Raw genomic sequence first — 17,698 nt, 5'->3', positions numbered from 1 at the left:
GGGGTTGGTCTTGTACGCCAGACACTTATTAGTATTTTTTAAAGTTAATTAATTCTTGATTTGTTTATGCATTTATTTAGTTATGCACTAGGACATTTTTTTCATGTTGGGTTGGGAAGAAGTAGGTTGGGACATGATTGATTTAGGGTTTTAGCTTTTCCTCAGTGAATTAGGGAATTGCAGCAGCTATAATTTATTTTATTATTGTGAATGTAATGCATCCTTCTGAAAAAAAACCAACCACCTGAATAGATCTTTTCTAAACTGAACATGTATATTATTGTGTTACATTTTCATTTCTGTGTATAGCATGTCCAGTTTTAATAACTTGTTGGTCTTGGGAATCTGGAATTCTTAAGTTTGAAGAAGGATTATACCTTCAGTTGTGCTTTAATTGTGATATTCTAGTTATCGAGTGTCATCAAACAGAGAGGTTAGGTCCTCTTAAAAAAACAACTTATTAAAACAAGAATCTTGATATGAGAGGCAATGTGGTGGTAAAATCTGTGCACAAAACCACATTAGACAGGTATGTTGGTTTCATTAGGGGCTGGGTAAGCATCAAGATGCCAGTAATTCTCCTTATCATTTCAATGGACTTTTGATCTTTCACCTTAAAAAGTGTTGTTGTCACAGAATAAGTGTCTAAAAACATAAAAAGCTTAATCTGGTATAAAACTGACCTACCATAGCCAGGTAAATAAGAGTGAACTCAGTTTTGAGGCATTTTCTTCTTGATATCCATATATAATTTATCATAAGAAACTGGACTAGATAGATATGGGAGGAGTAATTGTTGCAACAGTGGTCAATACAACATATTGGTAAACAATCCTGAAAGCTTGCTGCAACCCACTTCTCAAATATAAGTACTTAAAAGCTAGTTTGGGGGCTAATATGTATTCTGGAGTGCAAAAATGCACTACAGAAAAACTAAAGCCGTAAATGACAGATCTAATGCTCTTTAGTGTGAGGCTATTGTGCTTCAGTTGAGTTCAGTATATAAAACTAACAGTAAAACACGCCTTCCTTACCTTTTGTCTTACTGTAACATGTGAGATAACTGCTTTTCCAGGAACAGCCATATGGGCAAGTTGTTCATCAGTAATCATCAATAATTTTGAATCCATCTTAGATGCAGTGCTGCATTTGGGACATTTTTAAGCTTTTGAAAAACCTAAAGGCACTGTTCTACAGGACATTCAATGAGATTTCACCAGTATAATATAGGACCAGCCAATGTTCAAAATACTGGTGTTATCCAAAATTATTTCTTTTGCATTTATCAACCAAAAATTAATAAATATGATGCATGGGAGGCTATGTTAACTACCTCGTGCCTAAAATAAAAAGCAGGAAGGTTTTAACACAAGCAGTGTTAATTGCATTACAGACTGCCTGGCCTTCCTCAAGGAATAAGGTTTCAGCTCTCCCAGGAACAAGGTAGTAAACAATGTTATCAAGATGCGCGGTGGGGGGAACAGGCAGGGGAGAGGAAATTTTTAAAAGCCAGATTGTCAGATATTTTCATGTATTTTTTTAAATAAAAGACCTCATATCCTTCCTATTCGCAGTAGTGCTGAGCAGGGATGTTCTGAAAAGGGTGTGAGTAGGCCTCATTATTGTATTTTGTTTGTGTTTATATTGACTTTGTTCTATATAGGGCTTTTTAGCTTATAAAGAGCTCTGATGACATCTATGGTCTGATGACTTCTTGACATTGCATGATATTTGTACTCTCCATTGGATTCAGTAACTGTTATCTGAGGCCTCAATTGAGACAACATGTCAAACCATGGTTATGTAACAGTAAGCATGATTTGGCACAACTTCTGAATTGACAAGCCATAGTTTGTGATTGGCTGATGAAGCAGAATCAGAAACCATTATTTTAAATAGGCTTGCAAGCTACAGCTTAACTAACTATAGTTTGACATAATGTTTGAATTAACAAAGCAAAATAATGCATATTGCGGACACCTCCAGAAGCTGCTGTACCTAGAGACAGGAGTGCTGAGAGGATAGGAAAAGAAAGCAGATGAGTAGTTACATCACTTTTTGTATTATTATTATTATTATTATTATTATTATTATACACAGTCAGACAGGTGTTATTGACTGGTTTGTTTTATCCAGACATCGAGTCCTTCCCAAGGACCTGGGATGCCAGAATTCTATTGTCAATTGTTATAGATATCGTCGCAGAATATAGGCTGTTCCCAGTAAAGCTGCTTTTTGTAATTGGCTGATGGTGATTTCTGTGGCCCCTATGGTGTTGAGGTATTGCTATGTCGATTATTTTGACTTGTTTTTCTTTCTTCTCGACTACAGTTATATCTGGTGTATTGTGTGGCAGATGTTTGTCTGTTTGTAGTCGGAAGTCCCATAATATTTTTACATCTTCATTTTCTTCAACTTTTTCAATTTTATGGTCCCACCAATGTTTGGCTACAGGTATAATAATATTTACTAGTGGGCCCGGGCACAGAGCATCTGTGCCTCTAGTGCGGCCGGGCCCACCACCGCCTGCGCTGCGGCCGGGCCCGCCGCCTTACCTCCGTGGCCGGGCCCGAGAGTGCCGCCGCCGCCGCCGCTGGGCCCGAGAGTGCCGCCGCCGCCGGGCCAGAGAGTGCTGCTGCGGCCGGGCCCGGCCAGGCCCGCCGCCTCGCCTCCGCGGCCGGGCCCGCCTGGCTCCCCGGTCATGGCCGCCACCGCCGTTCTCCTGGGTGTGCTGCCAGCCAATCAGGCGCCCCCTGCAGCCCAGCCAATCAGCTGGGCTGCCGGGACGCATTTCTCCTGGGCACACCCAGGAGAATTATATATATAGATTATTATAATATTTTATATCCCGCTCTTCCTCCAAGGAGCCCAGAGCAGTGTACTACATATGTAGGTTTCTCCTCACAACAACCCTGTGAAGTAGGTTAGGCTGAGAGAGAAGTGACTGGCCCAGAGTCACCCAGCAAGTCTCATGGCTGAATGGGGATTTGAACTCCGGTCTCCCTGGTCCTAGTCCAGCACTCTAACCACTACACCACGCTGGCTCTATATTCTTCATTATCATTAAGAAGCACTAACCATGATTTTGGTTTTTAAATTATGGGTGCATATGCCATAGGGATTGGTTCAAATGTCATGTGGAGCCAAGAATAAATGTTGGCTTTGTGTGACATCCTGAGTCTTTGGGAGTGTGCTCCTTCATCACCTGCTCACAAAATTCACATCCCTCTCTCCTGCTTGCAGAATTCTCCTTCCAACTGTGATTAAAAAGAAGCCAGGGTCCATCATGACATCTAAATGAACCAATCCTGGCGTATTCTATCCAAAATTGTAAAATATACTACTATTTTAACCTGACTTCAAAGATTGGAATCAAATCATGACTTATTTTGGAATGTTGGGTAGAATAAACCAGGATCACTCAGTTCAGAGATCTCAACCTTTGGCTTCTTTCTAATCACAATTAGAAGTAGAATTCCTCCAAGGCTCATGCAGACAGAGGAGGGATGACATGCTCTTGAGGTTCAGGGATATTGCACAAAGCCAAGGTTTAATGTTGGCTTTATGTGGTGTCTGAACCAGCCCACGGACTTTGATTGTGAGGTATTAGAATAAAAATGCAGTAAAAGTTTTGCAGACTGAGCAGGAGAAGTTACTCCAGTTAAACATTTCATTCTCGTTTGGCTTTTTCCTCTTCTTTTTCTCTGAAAACTGGCACCAGGTGAAAATTCTAGTGCAAGAGGATCTGAACCAGAAACATTGGTCTTCAGAACATACAGAAGACTTTTCTTCTACACAAAAACTCATTATGAAATTCTGGTCTTTGAAAACAAAAAATTGACATCAGTTATTTTGGCATGCTGTAAACGTTTTGAGGCTAAATCAGCTGATAGCACCTAATAGCTGTTAGGCCCAAAACAAGGGGAAACCGAAACCAAACAATGTCCTGTACCTTTTATATTTCAAGTACTCTTCTCAAATTGCAAGTATTTTTATCATATATCTATAGCCATACAGATCTCTTTGCTGCTTTTGAACCCTGGATTGTCTGAGAGACAGAATAAAAGGTAACAATAAATAAATTCTTCAACTATGTACAGGAGCACACTGTTACAGGTGTGGTGCTTAAATAAGAATATTAGTGGAATGTGTTTGTTTCTTGGTTTGCTGCATTCTTTTTGCTTTTTAAAAATTTCCCTGCTGCCTTTACTACCCCTCCCTTCCTTTTCAGTCCTCTGGTTTTGTAGTTGGAGTTATCCACAGTGCTGCAGGCCTTGATGCTCTGTGCTACTGTCACTGTATATACTCTGAAGGCAGTAAAAATGAGCACTAATCAATCTTTCAGAGCCAAGCAGTGAGCATTAGGAGGCCACTATCCTGTGACTAAACACACCCCTTTTATGGAGTGTTGGTGCTAATAAAGGACAGCTTATTACTGAGGCAGAGACCAAAGCTTGGGTGAGGTCAACCATGACTGGCAGTCATCAGTCATTCTTAATGATACTTTTTCCCGTGCTTTCTAAGGGATTCTGAGCAGAGTGCAAATCATTTGGGGTCATCCATAGTTCATGTACCCACAGATGGTAAAGGTTTTGAAAGACTTTGGTTTAAACTTGTGCTAAAAAGAAAAGAAATTATTTTTCAAGTAGACAAAAAACAAACAAACAAAAACCCTCCAACAGATTTTTCCCATGTGGATCTTGCACTGTTAAAAGATGTTTTACACACTAGAGTGCTAGTGCATTATAAAGAACTACATAAATTTATTTTTATGACGTCTGTCTTCTTTAATTATTACCTTTGATGTCTATTGGTGACTAAAGAGAGCTTAACAGGATTTCTCTCCCTTCTTAAATTTCGCAAAGTGAAACCCAGCCAGTCCCTGACAGATGTCTGTTCCTCACCTTCAGGATTATTTTATAAATCCCTTTCTGATGAGCGGAAGTGTCAAATCAAGGACAGGTCATAAAGTAAAAGTATAAACCTTTTAAAGAGAGACCCTGGTAATATATAAACATTTTACACTGTGTCTGTATTTTTTATGATCTCAAAAATATGTTGGTAGGAGCATGGAAAAGTTTCAACCATCACCTTATATGCATTCTTAAAACAATACATTATTTTCTTCTTAATCCTCATCTTTCTTCCTAGTTTGCTTTCAAGCATACCAATAAAATAGCTATGCTAGAAACAGGGAATACCACTAAAAATGTTTGTTTTCTTATGTCCTACTTTTAAAATTTGACAATTGTACTGTAATGCGTTTTGTGGTGTTTTTTTTGTTGTGTTGGGTTTTTGAGGGGTTTTTTTGCATTTATTTAGCTAATTTGCAGTTAATCACCCATTGTGATACCTCTGGGTTTGAAAGCAGTGAAAGCTATGTGAATTAGACAGCAGCTGTCTTTTTTATATTTTAAAAAAGCTAGTTGACTTTTTGTAAGATTTTTACTTCTGATAAACTGTTAGTTTATTTTTACTTGTAAAAGCTGAGGTAAGCTGAAATCAACACCTTCTGCTTTCTTCTGTCAGTTCCGTATCACCACATATGGAAAAAATGTGGTGTGTTACAGACAAAATCCCAAAGTTGGACTGATGTTTGCTCTCATGTGCATGCTCTTTAAGCTACAACAGCAATATGCAACGCATCAATGCTGAGGATGCATTTCTTTTCACCATTTCATTTTATAAAATACAAACCCTACATGCCAAGTGTCCATGCTTATGAATGTGTACACACAGCCCATAGCATGCTGGAACACATTGACACTATGTTACATATTAACAAAAATTATTTAAAAAAAATAGAATGAGAAAAGGAGGTTTCCATTTGAACGCAACCACTTAAAATGCAAGTGTGGGAATATTTGCTTTGATCATAATTATGCTTCACTGTTGGTGTTTTATCTAATTTTTATCCTTTTCTTTTAAAAAAAATCATACTGATTTTTCAGCTTAAAAGTGAAAACGGTCATTTTTTTCTCACCATAGTTGCCCAATGCCTGACTTGTTTTTGGGAATACTACAAGTAAACAAATTTCTAGTGTTGGTTGGAAAATCTATGCAGCTTTTATAAACAACTGAAAATTTGTACACATAACTCTGTACCTATGATAAGAAGTGGCCTTTGTTAAAGCTTTATTCAAGAAAGCACTTAAATATGCAAGTGTTTATATTTTTAAATTTAAGAATATGCTTTAAGTGGTTTCCTGAATTTGGGCCAAAGTGTCTGATGCTTCCTCCTGTTGAGCCCAGATGTCATGAGAAACCAGTCAGGCTTCATGGCCCTGAGTCTTTGCTTACTCTGTGTGGTCTCTGCTTGTTAAGTTTTTCTTTATTATGTATACAGGTGATTAGAATAATTTATCCTATTGGAAATGACAGGGAAGGAAGTAAAATGCAATTTCTCTCTGAAAGGGTAGGGACATGTTTGTTGGTATTTATTCTCAGGCAAATTAGTTTAGCCTCATGGTATTGCTGTGTATTTCCAAACTATAGAAGGGGTAGATTGCAGTTACCACCTGATATAATCCCACAAAGCTCTAGCTGATGCTTAGAAATCAGTTTGTATCTACATAGAGATAAGTACCAATTGCTTGTTGATTTCTCAACTGTAGATTAAACTACGTGGCCATTGTCCAAAATTTCACTGGGATTGATGCACACATGGAAGTCTGTGTGATAGGCATGTCCCCATTTTCCTGAGTGTCAGGGGGAAATTGCAGTGCCTATGTCTGCACTTTATACATTGAGCTTTATCAATGGTACTCCCTGTTTGTGTGAAGCTCCATCTGCTCATCAGATCCTATGCATACTTTGGAATCTCTGAATGAACAGCTCTAGATGATTCAAACCCACAGGCCCAGCTAGATCAAAAGAGCAGCTAGAGAGGCATTCTTGTTTGCTGTTCCAAAGCTCTGGAGCACAGCCTATTTCCAGTGGCCTTTCTATATGGGGTGAGATTTGCTGTTTTTTATTTAAATTCTGGTCAATGGTCTGTCAGTTGGATGGTTAGGGTGGGAGTTTGTTTCCTACTTTCTTTCCCATTCAACTCTGAAACCAAGGCGAACTGGGAAGGGAACTACTAGGAAAGGTGAGATGGTTTCATAAGTTGCAGGCAAGTGTCTCACTTGTGTCTCCTTGCCCATCTGCGCTGTCCTTGGCCTGCACCAAGAGTTTCAGCTCTTCAGTTGGTCTCTGCAGCTGTACCTTGAATGGTAGCTTGACATGCAGACATTTAGTAGGTTATATTCTTTACTTCTAAGCTGTGAAAAGCTTCAGCTGCTGATGTTGGTAGCTCAAAATGCTACTAAAGGCATGCCAGTCTGTGCTTTTTTCCTGGGGATTTCTCAGACAGCAATTTTACTTTGAAGTTCCCCGGGACTGGTGTGTATGTGTTCACACATCAGAGGGTGGGATTTAACTCAAAGTCCCTGCAAGGTATTGGGGAGCACTCCATACACAATTCTGGGTTTCCCCTGCGCATTGGAGCTTGTGTCCAATGCGCAGGGGACTCCAGTGTCCCCTGCGCATTGGAGTCCAAATTATCCCCATGCAAAAAAGTTCCACTTTCTATGGCAGCTTTTTGGGATACTTTGAAGTACCCCAATGTTTCTTCTAAGATGTATGGAGGAGCCATAGTGATAAAGTAGCAGCTTTTTTCTTTGCATTTTAAAAAGTATTTGCTGGGTGATTTTGTGGAACACCAGCAAGACCACTGTCTTTGCTGAGTCGGTGGTCTTCCGCAAGACAACTGACTACGGGGGGGTGGTGGTTAAAAAGGATCCGTGCATCCGCCTCTGTGATTCTCCGCCTCTCTGGCTTGACTTGCTCTCCCTGCCTCCTCCGCAGCTGATTTCTGGCCAGGAGGGCGGGTGGATCAGGGAGGAAGGTTGCCATCTGGATTACCTTGTGGAAGACCCCCTAAAAACGGATTTAAAAAAAAATCTTTTAAAAAAAGTTTTATATTCATTTAAATGAAAGTTTTTAGAAATGCACATCACACATGTGCAGTGGGGGGGGGAGGAGGTGTGGCATCCCTCCTACTCTAGAAAGTTATTGGCCATAGTTGGGAGCAAGCAGTATGAATGGTCCATGGGAAAAATTCAAAAGGAACAGATGAGATACCACATTAAAGCAGCCCTATGTTCGCCTTCAGAATTTTTTATTATTTCTGCTTCAGATTGCAGCTTCTAAACGGTTTCTGTACGACTAATGATTAATCATGTAATTCCGCGATTAAGCCTGCCATATAGGAAGGCCCCTGGTCAGCTCGTGGACAGAAGCGGAAGGAGATGGACGCAAGGTGGCTCCACAGACTTGAAGCACCAGAGCAGAGCTCTAGTGATGATAATGGAGAGCTAGCTTTTAATACATAATTTCATTACATTTTTATATTGTAGCCCAAATGACATCTTAGGGATAGGGAGATATATAATTAATAATGTATTACTAGGGCTTTACATGTTGATTACCAAAACCATCATGTGATCTGCAAGCAGAGATTTGCACATTTAGGCTTAGCTCACTAGCTAGTCATTATTTGTGGTCCCCACCAATCTCCTCTCATCTCTCGGATTCCTTTCTGGCACACAGGCTGAGGAGAGAAACAGGTCTTCTCTCATTTGCACTGGAGTATGGAAACTGTAAGAAAGAGTGGGAGCCTTCTCCTATTGCACAGAAAGGATTCCTGCTGTTTCTTACCTTCTCCAATATGTCGATAGAAATTAGACCTCTGGTGAGGAGATCTGTGTGGTGCTGGGTGTCCTGCTTGCCAGAGTACTAGAGGTACTTTCCAGTAATGTTGTGATCTTTCCCAGAGATATAAAGGTTATTGCCAATTTGTATACCTAAGTTTGTTTATATGTGTCTAAACTGAAAATTGCTCATAGCTTTACCATGTGCTCAGTTAAAACAAAGATTTAGCTCGCACTATGCTTAACTATTGTTTAGCATTATATGAACAAGCCCAAGAAAGCCATTGGCTCAGGAGTTCTATTCTCTCTTTCCCTCTTCTTTCTCTAGCACAAGAAGTGAAAGCTTCTGCTTAATTTGAAGAACAAACCACAGTTCCATGATGTGTACAAACTTTGGAAACTGCAGTTTGTTAACATACTTGAGTTAGAATAGCCAGGATCAATCATGTTTTGATATCCTGGATTGTTCTAGCTCTAGTTAGTTAACAAAATGTAGTTCCACAAGTTCATATGTAACACGCAACTATTATTTGTTTTAGAAGGAAAGCAAAAGCTTTCATTCTCCTTCTCTCACAGAGGAAGAGGGAGCCATGTTCCCCTTGGAATTCATGATATAACACTAAACCAGGATTGTACAACTGCAGCCATTCAGCTGTTGGACTACAACTCCCATCATCTCCAGCCACAGTGACCAGTAATGATGGGAGTTGCAGTCCAGTGGCTGGAGGAGGGCCAAAGTTGTGCAGCCCTGCACTAAACGATGGCTTCATACTATGAGGCTGTTCTCATGAATAGCCAAGACTGGGTTAGGGCAGCCAAGCGCAGGCTTGGCTGCCTGTGAGAACTGGTGGGAGCGGAGCAGCCATTAATTAGCCCAATGTTAATGCTGATTAGCCCGAGTGCACCCTTAACTCGGGCTAACTGCTGGTGTGTGAGCACCAGCTTCTCCCAGCCATCACTGGCACAGGAGCGCTAGGAGAATCCCTACAATGCACTACAATGCGAGCTTCAATGCACTCGCACCGTGCACTGTGGCATTTCCGGGTGCTGGGACCATGTATCCTGACCCCTGCATCTCCATGCTGCCTGAGGTAGCACCACACTATCTGGGTATGCAGTCCGTACAACCTACCTTGATCCGCCCTGACCGGGCAGCTGGACTGTCTGCAGGGAAGGCAAGCTTCTGCTGCCTTCTAGGGGTGTTCACGGAACCGCCACACTGCAGTCCAGCACTGGGGTGGGGGGTAGCTTTAAGAGCGCCGGGAGGGTTTACTTACCCCTCCCGCAGCTTTCCCGCTCTGGCACTGTAATGTTCAGAGTAATTGGGGCAGCAGGATACCTCCCTGCTTCCCCTTCCCCGCTGCTGCTCTGCAAACTTCCCAGTAGTTCTTTGCGTGCGCGCACATTCTGCGCGCGCTTCATGTCTCTGATGTGTGTGCGCGCACGCAAAGGACTACTGGGAAGTTTGCAGAGCAGCGGCGGGGAAGGGGTGGCAGGGAGGTATCCTGCTGCCCCAATTACTCTGAACATTACGGCGCCAGAGCGGGGAAGCGGCGGGAGGGGTAAGTAAACCCTCCCGGCACTCTTAAAGCTACCCCCCACCCCCGAACCGAACCACCAAGGTCTGGACCGGTCCGGACCAGACCGGAGGTCTTTACAATGGCCTCCGGACCGGTCCGGGCCCATCCCTACTGCCTTCCCTGCTGCCTGCCTTCAAGCCCTCTCACACGATCATGAGAAAGGGCTTTATGTCTGAACTGGGTTTTGGATGATGAAAAAAGTCAGGCTGGTTTAAAACTTTTCAGATAGAAACTTCTGCTTAAGCCTGCTGTTGGTTCCCAATACTGAGGGATGTTCATCAGAGGTGATACATATTTCACTTTAGCTCAGAGAGGATTTACACTACACAAATGTATAAGGATATATGTGAAGAGCACACTGTGGGTAAGATTTTTTCCTTGCAGAGGGCCAGCACAAGGCCTGTGTAGTACCTCACCTGTCATGGGTCGTCAGATATTTATTGATATGGCATCTCTGCTAGGCCTGTGGGCAGTGACAGGAAATTTAGCACTTTTAGAGAGGAGAGCTTGTCATATTAACCTGCTTGCTGAGGACAGACAACAAACAGCAGCGGTTTCCTTCCTAGGTTAGGTGTTAGCCTTTCAGAGATATTTAATGCAGCCCCTTAGATTCAGCTTCCCTGCCCCCTACCCTGGTTGATTTTCAGGATTTTTCTTTTCTTTTTTGAGCTGAAATCCTTTATTTTGTCTTTAGAGCCTGGTTGAATAGGAATCATTTATTTTATGCAGCTTTGTGCTTTTTCTCTACAGCTTGTATCTGCATGAATGTGTTGCAGCCCGATGCGAGTTCATTCGATTAAATAAAATGCTTAAATTGTAATCCGTGCAAAATGATCATATTTGAAACACTTGATGTCTCGGTGAGAATCCATTTAATAGTGATCAGATTTAAATGATTTAACACAGTAGTGGTAGGGAGTGGAGGGGAGGGAAATACAGTTTCAAGACATCTATGTATTTATATAAAAAAGATTAAACTAAAGTCAGATATGCTTCTCCCTCTCCCTCTCTCTTTTTTTCCAAGCAGTCAAAAGATATACTGTATCCTCCGTGAAAGGGAGCTTTCAATCCAGTTATCCACTTTACCCAGTCTCAGATTCCAGAACCTTCTACACACCCTCATTGGTTAAACCACTAAGCCTTTGATTCCTTCCTGATTACACTATGCAAGACATCTATCAAACACTGTCTTATCTGTTTGTAAGGCAGCTCAGGCCTCAGATTTAAGTCATGGGTTTTGGCTACAAGTTGGAGTGTGATTAATAATTGACTAATGTAGCTTTTATTTATCACAGGCTAGCACATTTCACCATTACCGAGTTAACATAAATTAAGTGTAAGCTGTCGTTCAATCTGTTTTTCAACTCCCCCCCCACCCCAAATCCTAAGTCTATCTTTCACTTTTTAAGAAACAAAATCCTTATACAGGGCACAGTCTTAGTCAGTGCCAAAAAGTTGATTTCCTTTTCAGTGGAGTCATATATCACTAGCCCTCCCAGCTGCAGTGTCAGCCTCTGACAGAATGACATGTGTCATTTATCAAAGGGGCCAGGCCGGGCCTTGGGAAACGTACATGACAAAGCCTGAGAGAGTTCATTTCGTAGTCCCCTCCTACCCTCTCTGAGCCTCTTGCCAGGAAAGCCTGTGATGTTTCTGTCTTCACAGCATTACTGTAAGTCCTTCAACCTTCACAGAATTAACCCTCACAGCTACAGCCATCATCACTAATATAGAAACTTCCGTAGAGAATTCTGAAATACAAACACCCTTTTTTTTGTTCGAAGACACACAGTTAACACTGGTAGGTTGCTGTAAAGTTATGCTCCTTATAAGACCTGAGTATTAAAAAGACCTGAGCATGAGAACTGAGTATCAAAAACAAAACAAAACAAAACCCAAACCTTTCAGTGCATTACAAGAGCTCTGGCACTGTACAAGGATAAAATTCTCTTCTCTGTGATTTGTTTGCATTTTTGCTGGGATATTCTGTCGCTAAGTTTTCCACCTGGTTATTTTGAAAGCATGTGGCAAAATAGGCAACAGACGGTGTTTCTTTTGTCTGGAACTTAAATGTAGAACATTTGAGTTGTACAACATCTGTACAAATGAGGTGACCTGCTTAGCTTCCAGGTCTCCCTGTAAAAAGTGCTTTGCTTAAACAACAACAACAGAACTCCAGCAGATCTGATATTTTTTAAATACCCAAGGTGTGACTTACACTAAATTGTTTAATTTTGGCAGTCTTGTCATTCAGTCCTGTCACCAGGCAATAACTAAGGAATTAAAGCAGAACACTATTTCTCTCAAACACAGAACATGTGCTTACATATGTCAGCAAAATATAGATCAATTTTTTCCTGAAACAAAAGGGTTATCCGCCCCTCAAGAATGGCTGATTTTCATTTTTTATAATAAGAGAAAATTATTATCTCTCTCACCACACTTCTCTGAAAACATTATGCTAATTGTTATCACTCTAAAGTTATTTACAGCATCAGATATCATTTAAAGGGATAGCTAAGGAGACTCTAGCCTCAAGCCAGGAACTTTCTAGAAAAGAGTACTATAAATTAGCCATTGCTCAGGAGTGACTGTTTTCTAGTCAGGGCTGGTCCTTTCATTTGTCTACATAAGGCTAATTTATTTTTGCAGCCAGATGTGAGCTGACAGCCATCACTCAGAGTTTCCTTCCCCCACTGTTAGGAGGTCGGGAAAACAGTCACGTTTCCCATTTTACAGAATCCCCATCAACATTATTGAAGATGGATGTATCTTTAAAGCAAAGATTGATTGTGGATATCGGAGTTATGGTGTCATTTATCATGGTGAATATTATTTAGACTTGGATTGTACAAGGCTGTAACTTGAGACACAGCCAGGGGAGGGACAATCTGGAAACGAGGATCCATGAACTTTAATGGATGGATGCTTTTTCAAAGCTCCACTCACTATAGAATGATTTAGTTTTCTTACAGAAAGGAAACAAGCATTTCAGTTTTAAAGGGCCAGCATGCCTTCTTGTCTCCTTTTGTGAATCCTTCACAGAAACATCAAAGACTTAAAGCTGAGACATAAATAGAGTGATTGAATATGAATGCTACATGTATGCAATTAATCCTTTCTTAAATATATCATCATAAGATACGTTAAATAAGGTGCACTCAAGGCTTTTGTTTGCTTAGGCCCTTTGTCATGTGACTGCTGAAGTGCTGAAGCCCAGCTATATTGTATATGAGATTTCATATCTGAAATTCTGGTAGCATTAAATATAGCATGATAACCAGTGTGTCGTATTGTGAAAGCTTTCTATATCAAATTGAATCTAAATCATACAGTTGTAAACTGCTTGAAGTGACCAACTGATATGAACAACTGATGTGACTCAGTTATCCAGCATAGAAGTAAATGTTTTGATATATAAGAATGTGGCACCCTGAACGATTTTTTCAAAAATCTAATACCAATTTGCCATTGAGATTATCTGCAGTGCTTTATATATAGGACATGGCTGCTGACATATGCCTACCTGATTGTCATACAAGCAGGCTTTCCAGCAAAGGGACAAGGATTTAAGGATTTGACTTATTAACATCTTGTGGTTTTTGAACAGTGCTATGATCAAGGATCAGACTCATACACTCAGTCTCCCAGCTTCACTTAAATTCCCACCACACTTAACTATGGTCCATGGTATGTCTACCCTGACATTAGTCATATAATGCAAAACAGGGTTCATTCCTAATCTTGGATTTGTAACCAGTTTAAAATTAGAATTTAAAATCCTAGGTTAGGAGATGGTTAGTGATGTGCAGACAAATACTGAATCATGGTTAAGAGCAGTAGGAGTAGTATGGGAAATTAATACTTTATTGCGATATGGCCGGAAGAGAGATCAATCAAGCTTGCCATCAGTTCACAATCCCTTGACCATGGTTAAGGTCTGGCTCATTTTACCTGTATGCCACCCCTCTAAAGCACTCATTGTCCAGTTTTTAAAGTGATGCTTTCTGTGTGTTTCAGTTTTCTTGTGTGAAAAGTCTAGGAAGTAGTCTTGCTACAATATTGTTACATGGCAACAACTCACTGTTCTAGAATCTTCATTAAGACAATGACTGCATTATATTAGTCATGCTTCAAAATGGGATATTTTTCTACTTTGTAATTTTTGCCACTGAAACTAATTTAGTTCAATCCTTCTATGAAGGTTCAGCTGAATTTGTAAAATATAGTGAATCTGGTGAAAAACAGAACTGATGTATGGCACAGACATTGGGTTAAAACAAGATTGGGAAAGTAACACAACCCCCCAAATAATCTTGATGCTGTGACATCAAGCCCAAGTGGAGGCTGGCACCATTGGTTGCTCTGGCTTGCATGTGCCTGCGCACACACACGCACTGATGGCCTTCCAAATTTGATTTTGAGCAGTTACATCTTTTAAAAACAGACTAAAATAAGAAGTCAAGTAGTCATGTAGTAGGTTACTGCATGTGGTTGATTTTGTAATCAACTTTGATTTCAGTCCCCATTTTTATTGTAGACAATCTGTTAATGACTATTCTTTCTTAACTAAATTACAAGTGGGAGGGGACCTGTAACAAAATGTTAAGCCGTACACCAAGTCCCTAGGAGTTGTATTAGAGTTCCAGTTGACCTTGGAACTGAAGCCTTGTGATGATGATCAAGCCTTGCAGGGAAGTAAGATTCAGGAGACAGAAAGATGAAAAGGACACTATTATTCTTTTTCATTTATTGATGTTTCCTTGCTGTACTAGAGCATTACTTTAGGAATTTGTTACCAGTAGGGGCTCTGGAGAATGGAAGTGGGAAAAGTATATTTCCTCCCCTTTTCTGCTTCTTAGAAATTTTGCTATTAAAAGGGAATTATTTTTATAAATTACTACAAAGCCTAAAACATCACTACATGTTAGCAGCGGGAGTCATGCTGTGGTATATAACCCATCTGAAACACGCAAGTTGATAATTTTCTTTTTAAAAAATCAAAGGGGGGATAATATTGGTATCAGACAGACAGACAGACACACAAACACATGACAGTGTTTGTGTGAGCCTCTACTCTAGAATTAAAAACAGTAAGAACAATAAAAACAAATTTCAGCATCTGGTTTACAATGCATATCTATTCCAGATGTAACAAATGGAGAAAACCAGTTACTATATTATAGTAAACAATACTATAAAGGGAATTTCCCTTCACAAATGTTGATTTACTTGTAGTAGTGTGAACTTGCATTTAGATATTTTTGGCAACTAACGTTTTTCTGTTGGCATTTGACATTATAATTCAGGGACACTGGTCAAGATTTTGAGCAAAGATAAATTTATAGTCTAAACCACTTGCATCTAAACTAGATTAGACTGATTCTTTAGCAGGAAACTCACTCTCATTTAATCTAAAGTTCTTGGGTTCTATCCTATATACTATCCTATATACTAGTCAGTGTTCAACACATTTTTAAAGTAATCCAACAGAGTTCAGTGGATCTCAAGACTATTCTCCTAATCCTATTCCCACAGAAAAAATGGTGAACAGTTGTGGCTTTGTTATGGCGTGTTGCCAAAAATTGAATGAAACATATGGTGTCAGGTGTACACATAGCAGCTTGGATAAAATAGCCACCAGGCTGTTTCACCACCATTGAATGAAATCGTCGTAACACTAGGCAACAGCCCCAAGTGAGTGTGTTTAGTATGCAGCCATAGAGTCTGATCCTAGATCAGGGCTGCTCAACTTTGGCCCTCCTGCAGAAGTTGGCCTACAATTCCCATAATCCCTGACTATTGGCCATTGTAGCTGAGGATTATGGTAGTCCAAAACAGCTGGGGGAGCCTAAATTGAGAAGGCCTGTCCTAGATACATGTGCTTGGGGGAAAGTTCCATAAGAGACAAAGAGACTTATTTCAAGTGTGCATGTTTAGGAGAAGGGTTAATCCCATTTAGTTGGAATAAATTGGTTCATGTTCTAATACTTAAGTGAACTGAGCTTGTAATTTGAGGTGTCAGTTCTGCTAAACATATATACAACTCCCTGGAATTTACACAAAGAATATTTTCCCCCAGACTGAAAAACATGAAACATGTTTACAAACAGGAAACAGTTTATCAAATTCATATTTATCACAGCATCTGTAATGTCAACCAGGGGTCAAGTCATTACACTGAATTTATTGTAACCATTATTAATGCATGTAGGCCAGTGCCAGAGTTATGATATAAGACTGCTGTTTCCTGATTAAAAGCTGTTTGGTGATGTCGAGATTTAATACAGATTCTCCCTGCCTTGTAGTGACTGACAGCAACTTCTGGTATTCTGCTTCCTTCTGACAGTTGAGTATATTAATATGAACACACCTTACAGAATGGGCTCTGAGCTTCAAGAAGTGCAGAATGCAGAAAAGTATCTAATTTCAGCAGACGCAACTGTGCTTCCATAAGGTAGCCAAATTTATCACGGCACATTACAGGATGCAGCAAATGTCATGAAAACCATTGTTTTTTAATTTTTTTCCCTGAGTGCCTGAATGAGGTGATTTATGGTAGTTATCCATCTTAAGGGTCATCTATCAACTTTTAGTTGCTAGGCAATCAAACTAGCAGCTGTTTGCTTTGAATCAAGCTGAAAAGTTGTCAGTCATCACATGCAGGTATGACCTTAGTGGTTAAAAACATTACAATGCATGCAGAATTAAAGAAACAATGTCCTCCATTCCCCCCACCTCCCAATAATGTTTTGGCATATTGCAAGGCTTAAGAATAAATGTAGTGCTAAGTGAAGTGGTTAAAATAATTTTGTGTGTGCTGCACACTAGTTTTCTTCTCCAAAATAGGCAAAGTGTAATTCACACACACACAACGTCTGTTAGACACAGCACATTGTTTTTGCTGTATAAACCTTTTGTTTTCTAAGAAGCATTCATTCTGAAGACAATGACCAAAAATGCAAAAACAAAGGTGACACAACTTAAGACATCTGAATATTAAACTACCTTAAACTGAGTCAGACCATTGTTCTGTCAATGACAGTATTATCTGCACTGTCTGACAGTGACTTTGTAGGGTTCCAGAAAGGTGTCTTTCCTAGTCTACCTGGAGATGCCAGGGATTGAACCTAGAACTTTCTGCATGCAAAGCATGGACTCTTATCACTGAGCTATGATCCTTCCTCTAACATTGGATTGGCCCTACCTTAAAATAGAAATACCTATGGTGGGGAATAGCTACTGTTTCACCAGCCCAAGGATAAAAATGATGAGCCTATGCTGGCATTATCATGGATCTTACACATTTCATTGCAATGGCACAAATATTTAGTATCAGAGAAACCAGCACTTATGCTTTATTAACATTCAATAGAAATTAGAGCTCTCTGCAGACATTCTTCCCATTTTATTTCTGAATATAGC

At 40.2% G+C, this 17,698-nt stretch overlaps 1 protein-coding gene across 5 annotated transcripts in view; it reads left to right on the top strand.

The window, feature by feature from the left end:
• TSHZ1 (teashirt zinc finger homeobox 1) overlaps positions 1-17,698 on the top strand; it is a 99,036-nt gene that overhangs the window by 13,939 nt on the left and 67,399 nt on the right. The window contains exon 1 of one of the 5 annotated variants that reach the window (XM_053246786.1): positions 16,710-16,730. The exons of the other annotated variants lie outside the window; for them this stretch is intronic. The gene's annotated coding sequence lies outside the window, so the exon portion shown is untranslated. Of the gene's footprint in view, positions 1-16,709; positions 16,731-17,698 lie in introns of those variants that run through there. 5 annotated transcript variants of the gene reach the window in all.

This window comes from Hemicordylus capensis, chromosome 4 (genome assembly GCF_027244095.1).
Source record: "Hemicordylus capensis ecotype Gifberg chromosome 4, rHemCap1.1.pri, whole genome shotgun sequence".
Lineage (NCBI taxonomy): Eukaryota > Metazoa > Chordata > Lepidosauria > Squamata > Cordylidae > Hemicordylus > Hemicordylus capensis.
This window is presented reverse-complemented; position numbering and strand designations above follow the sequence as displayed.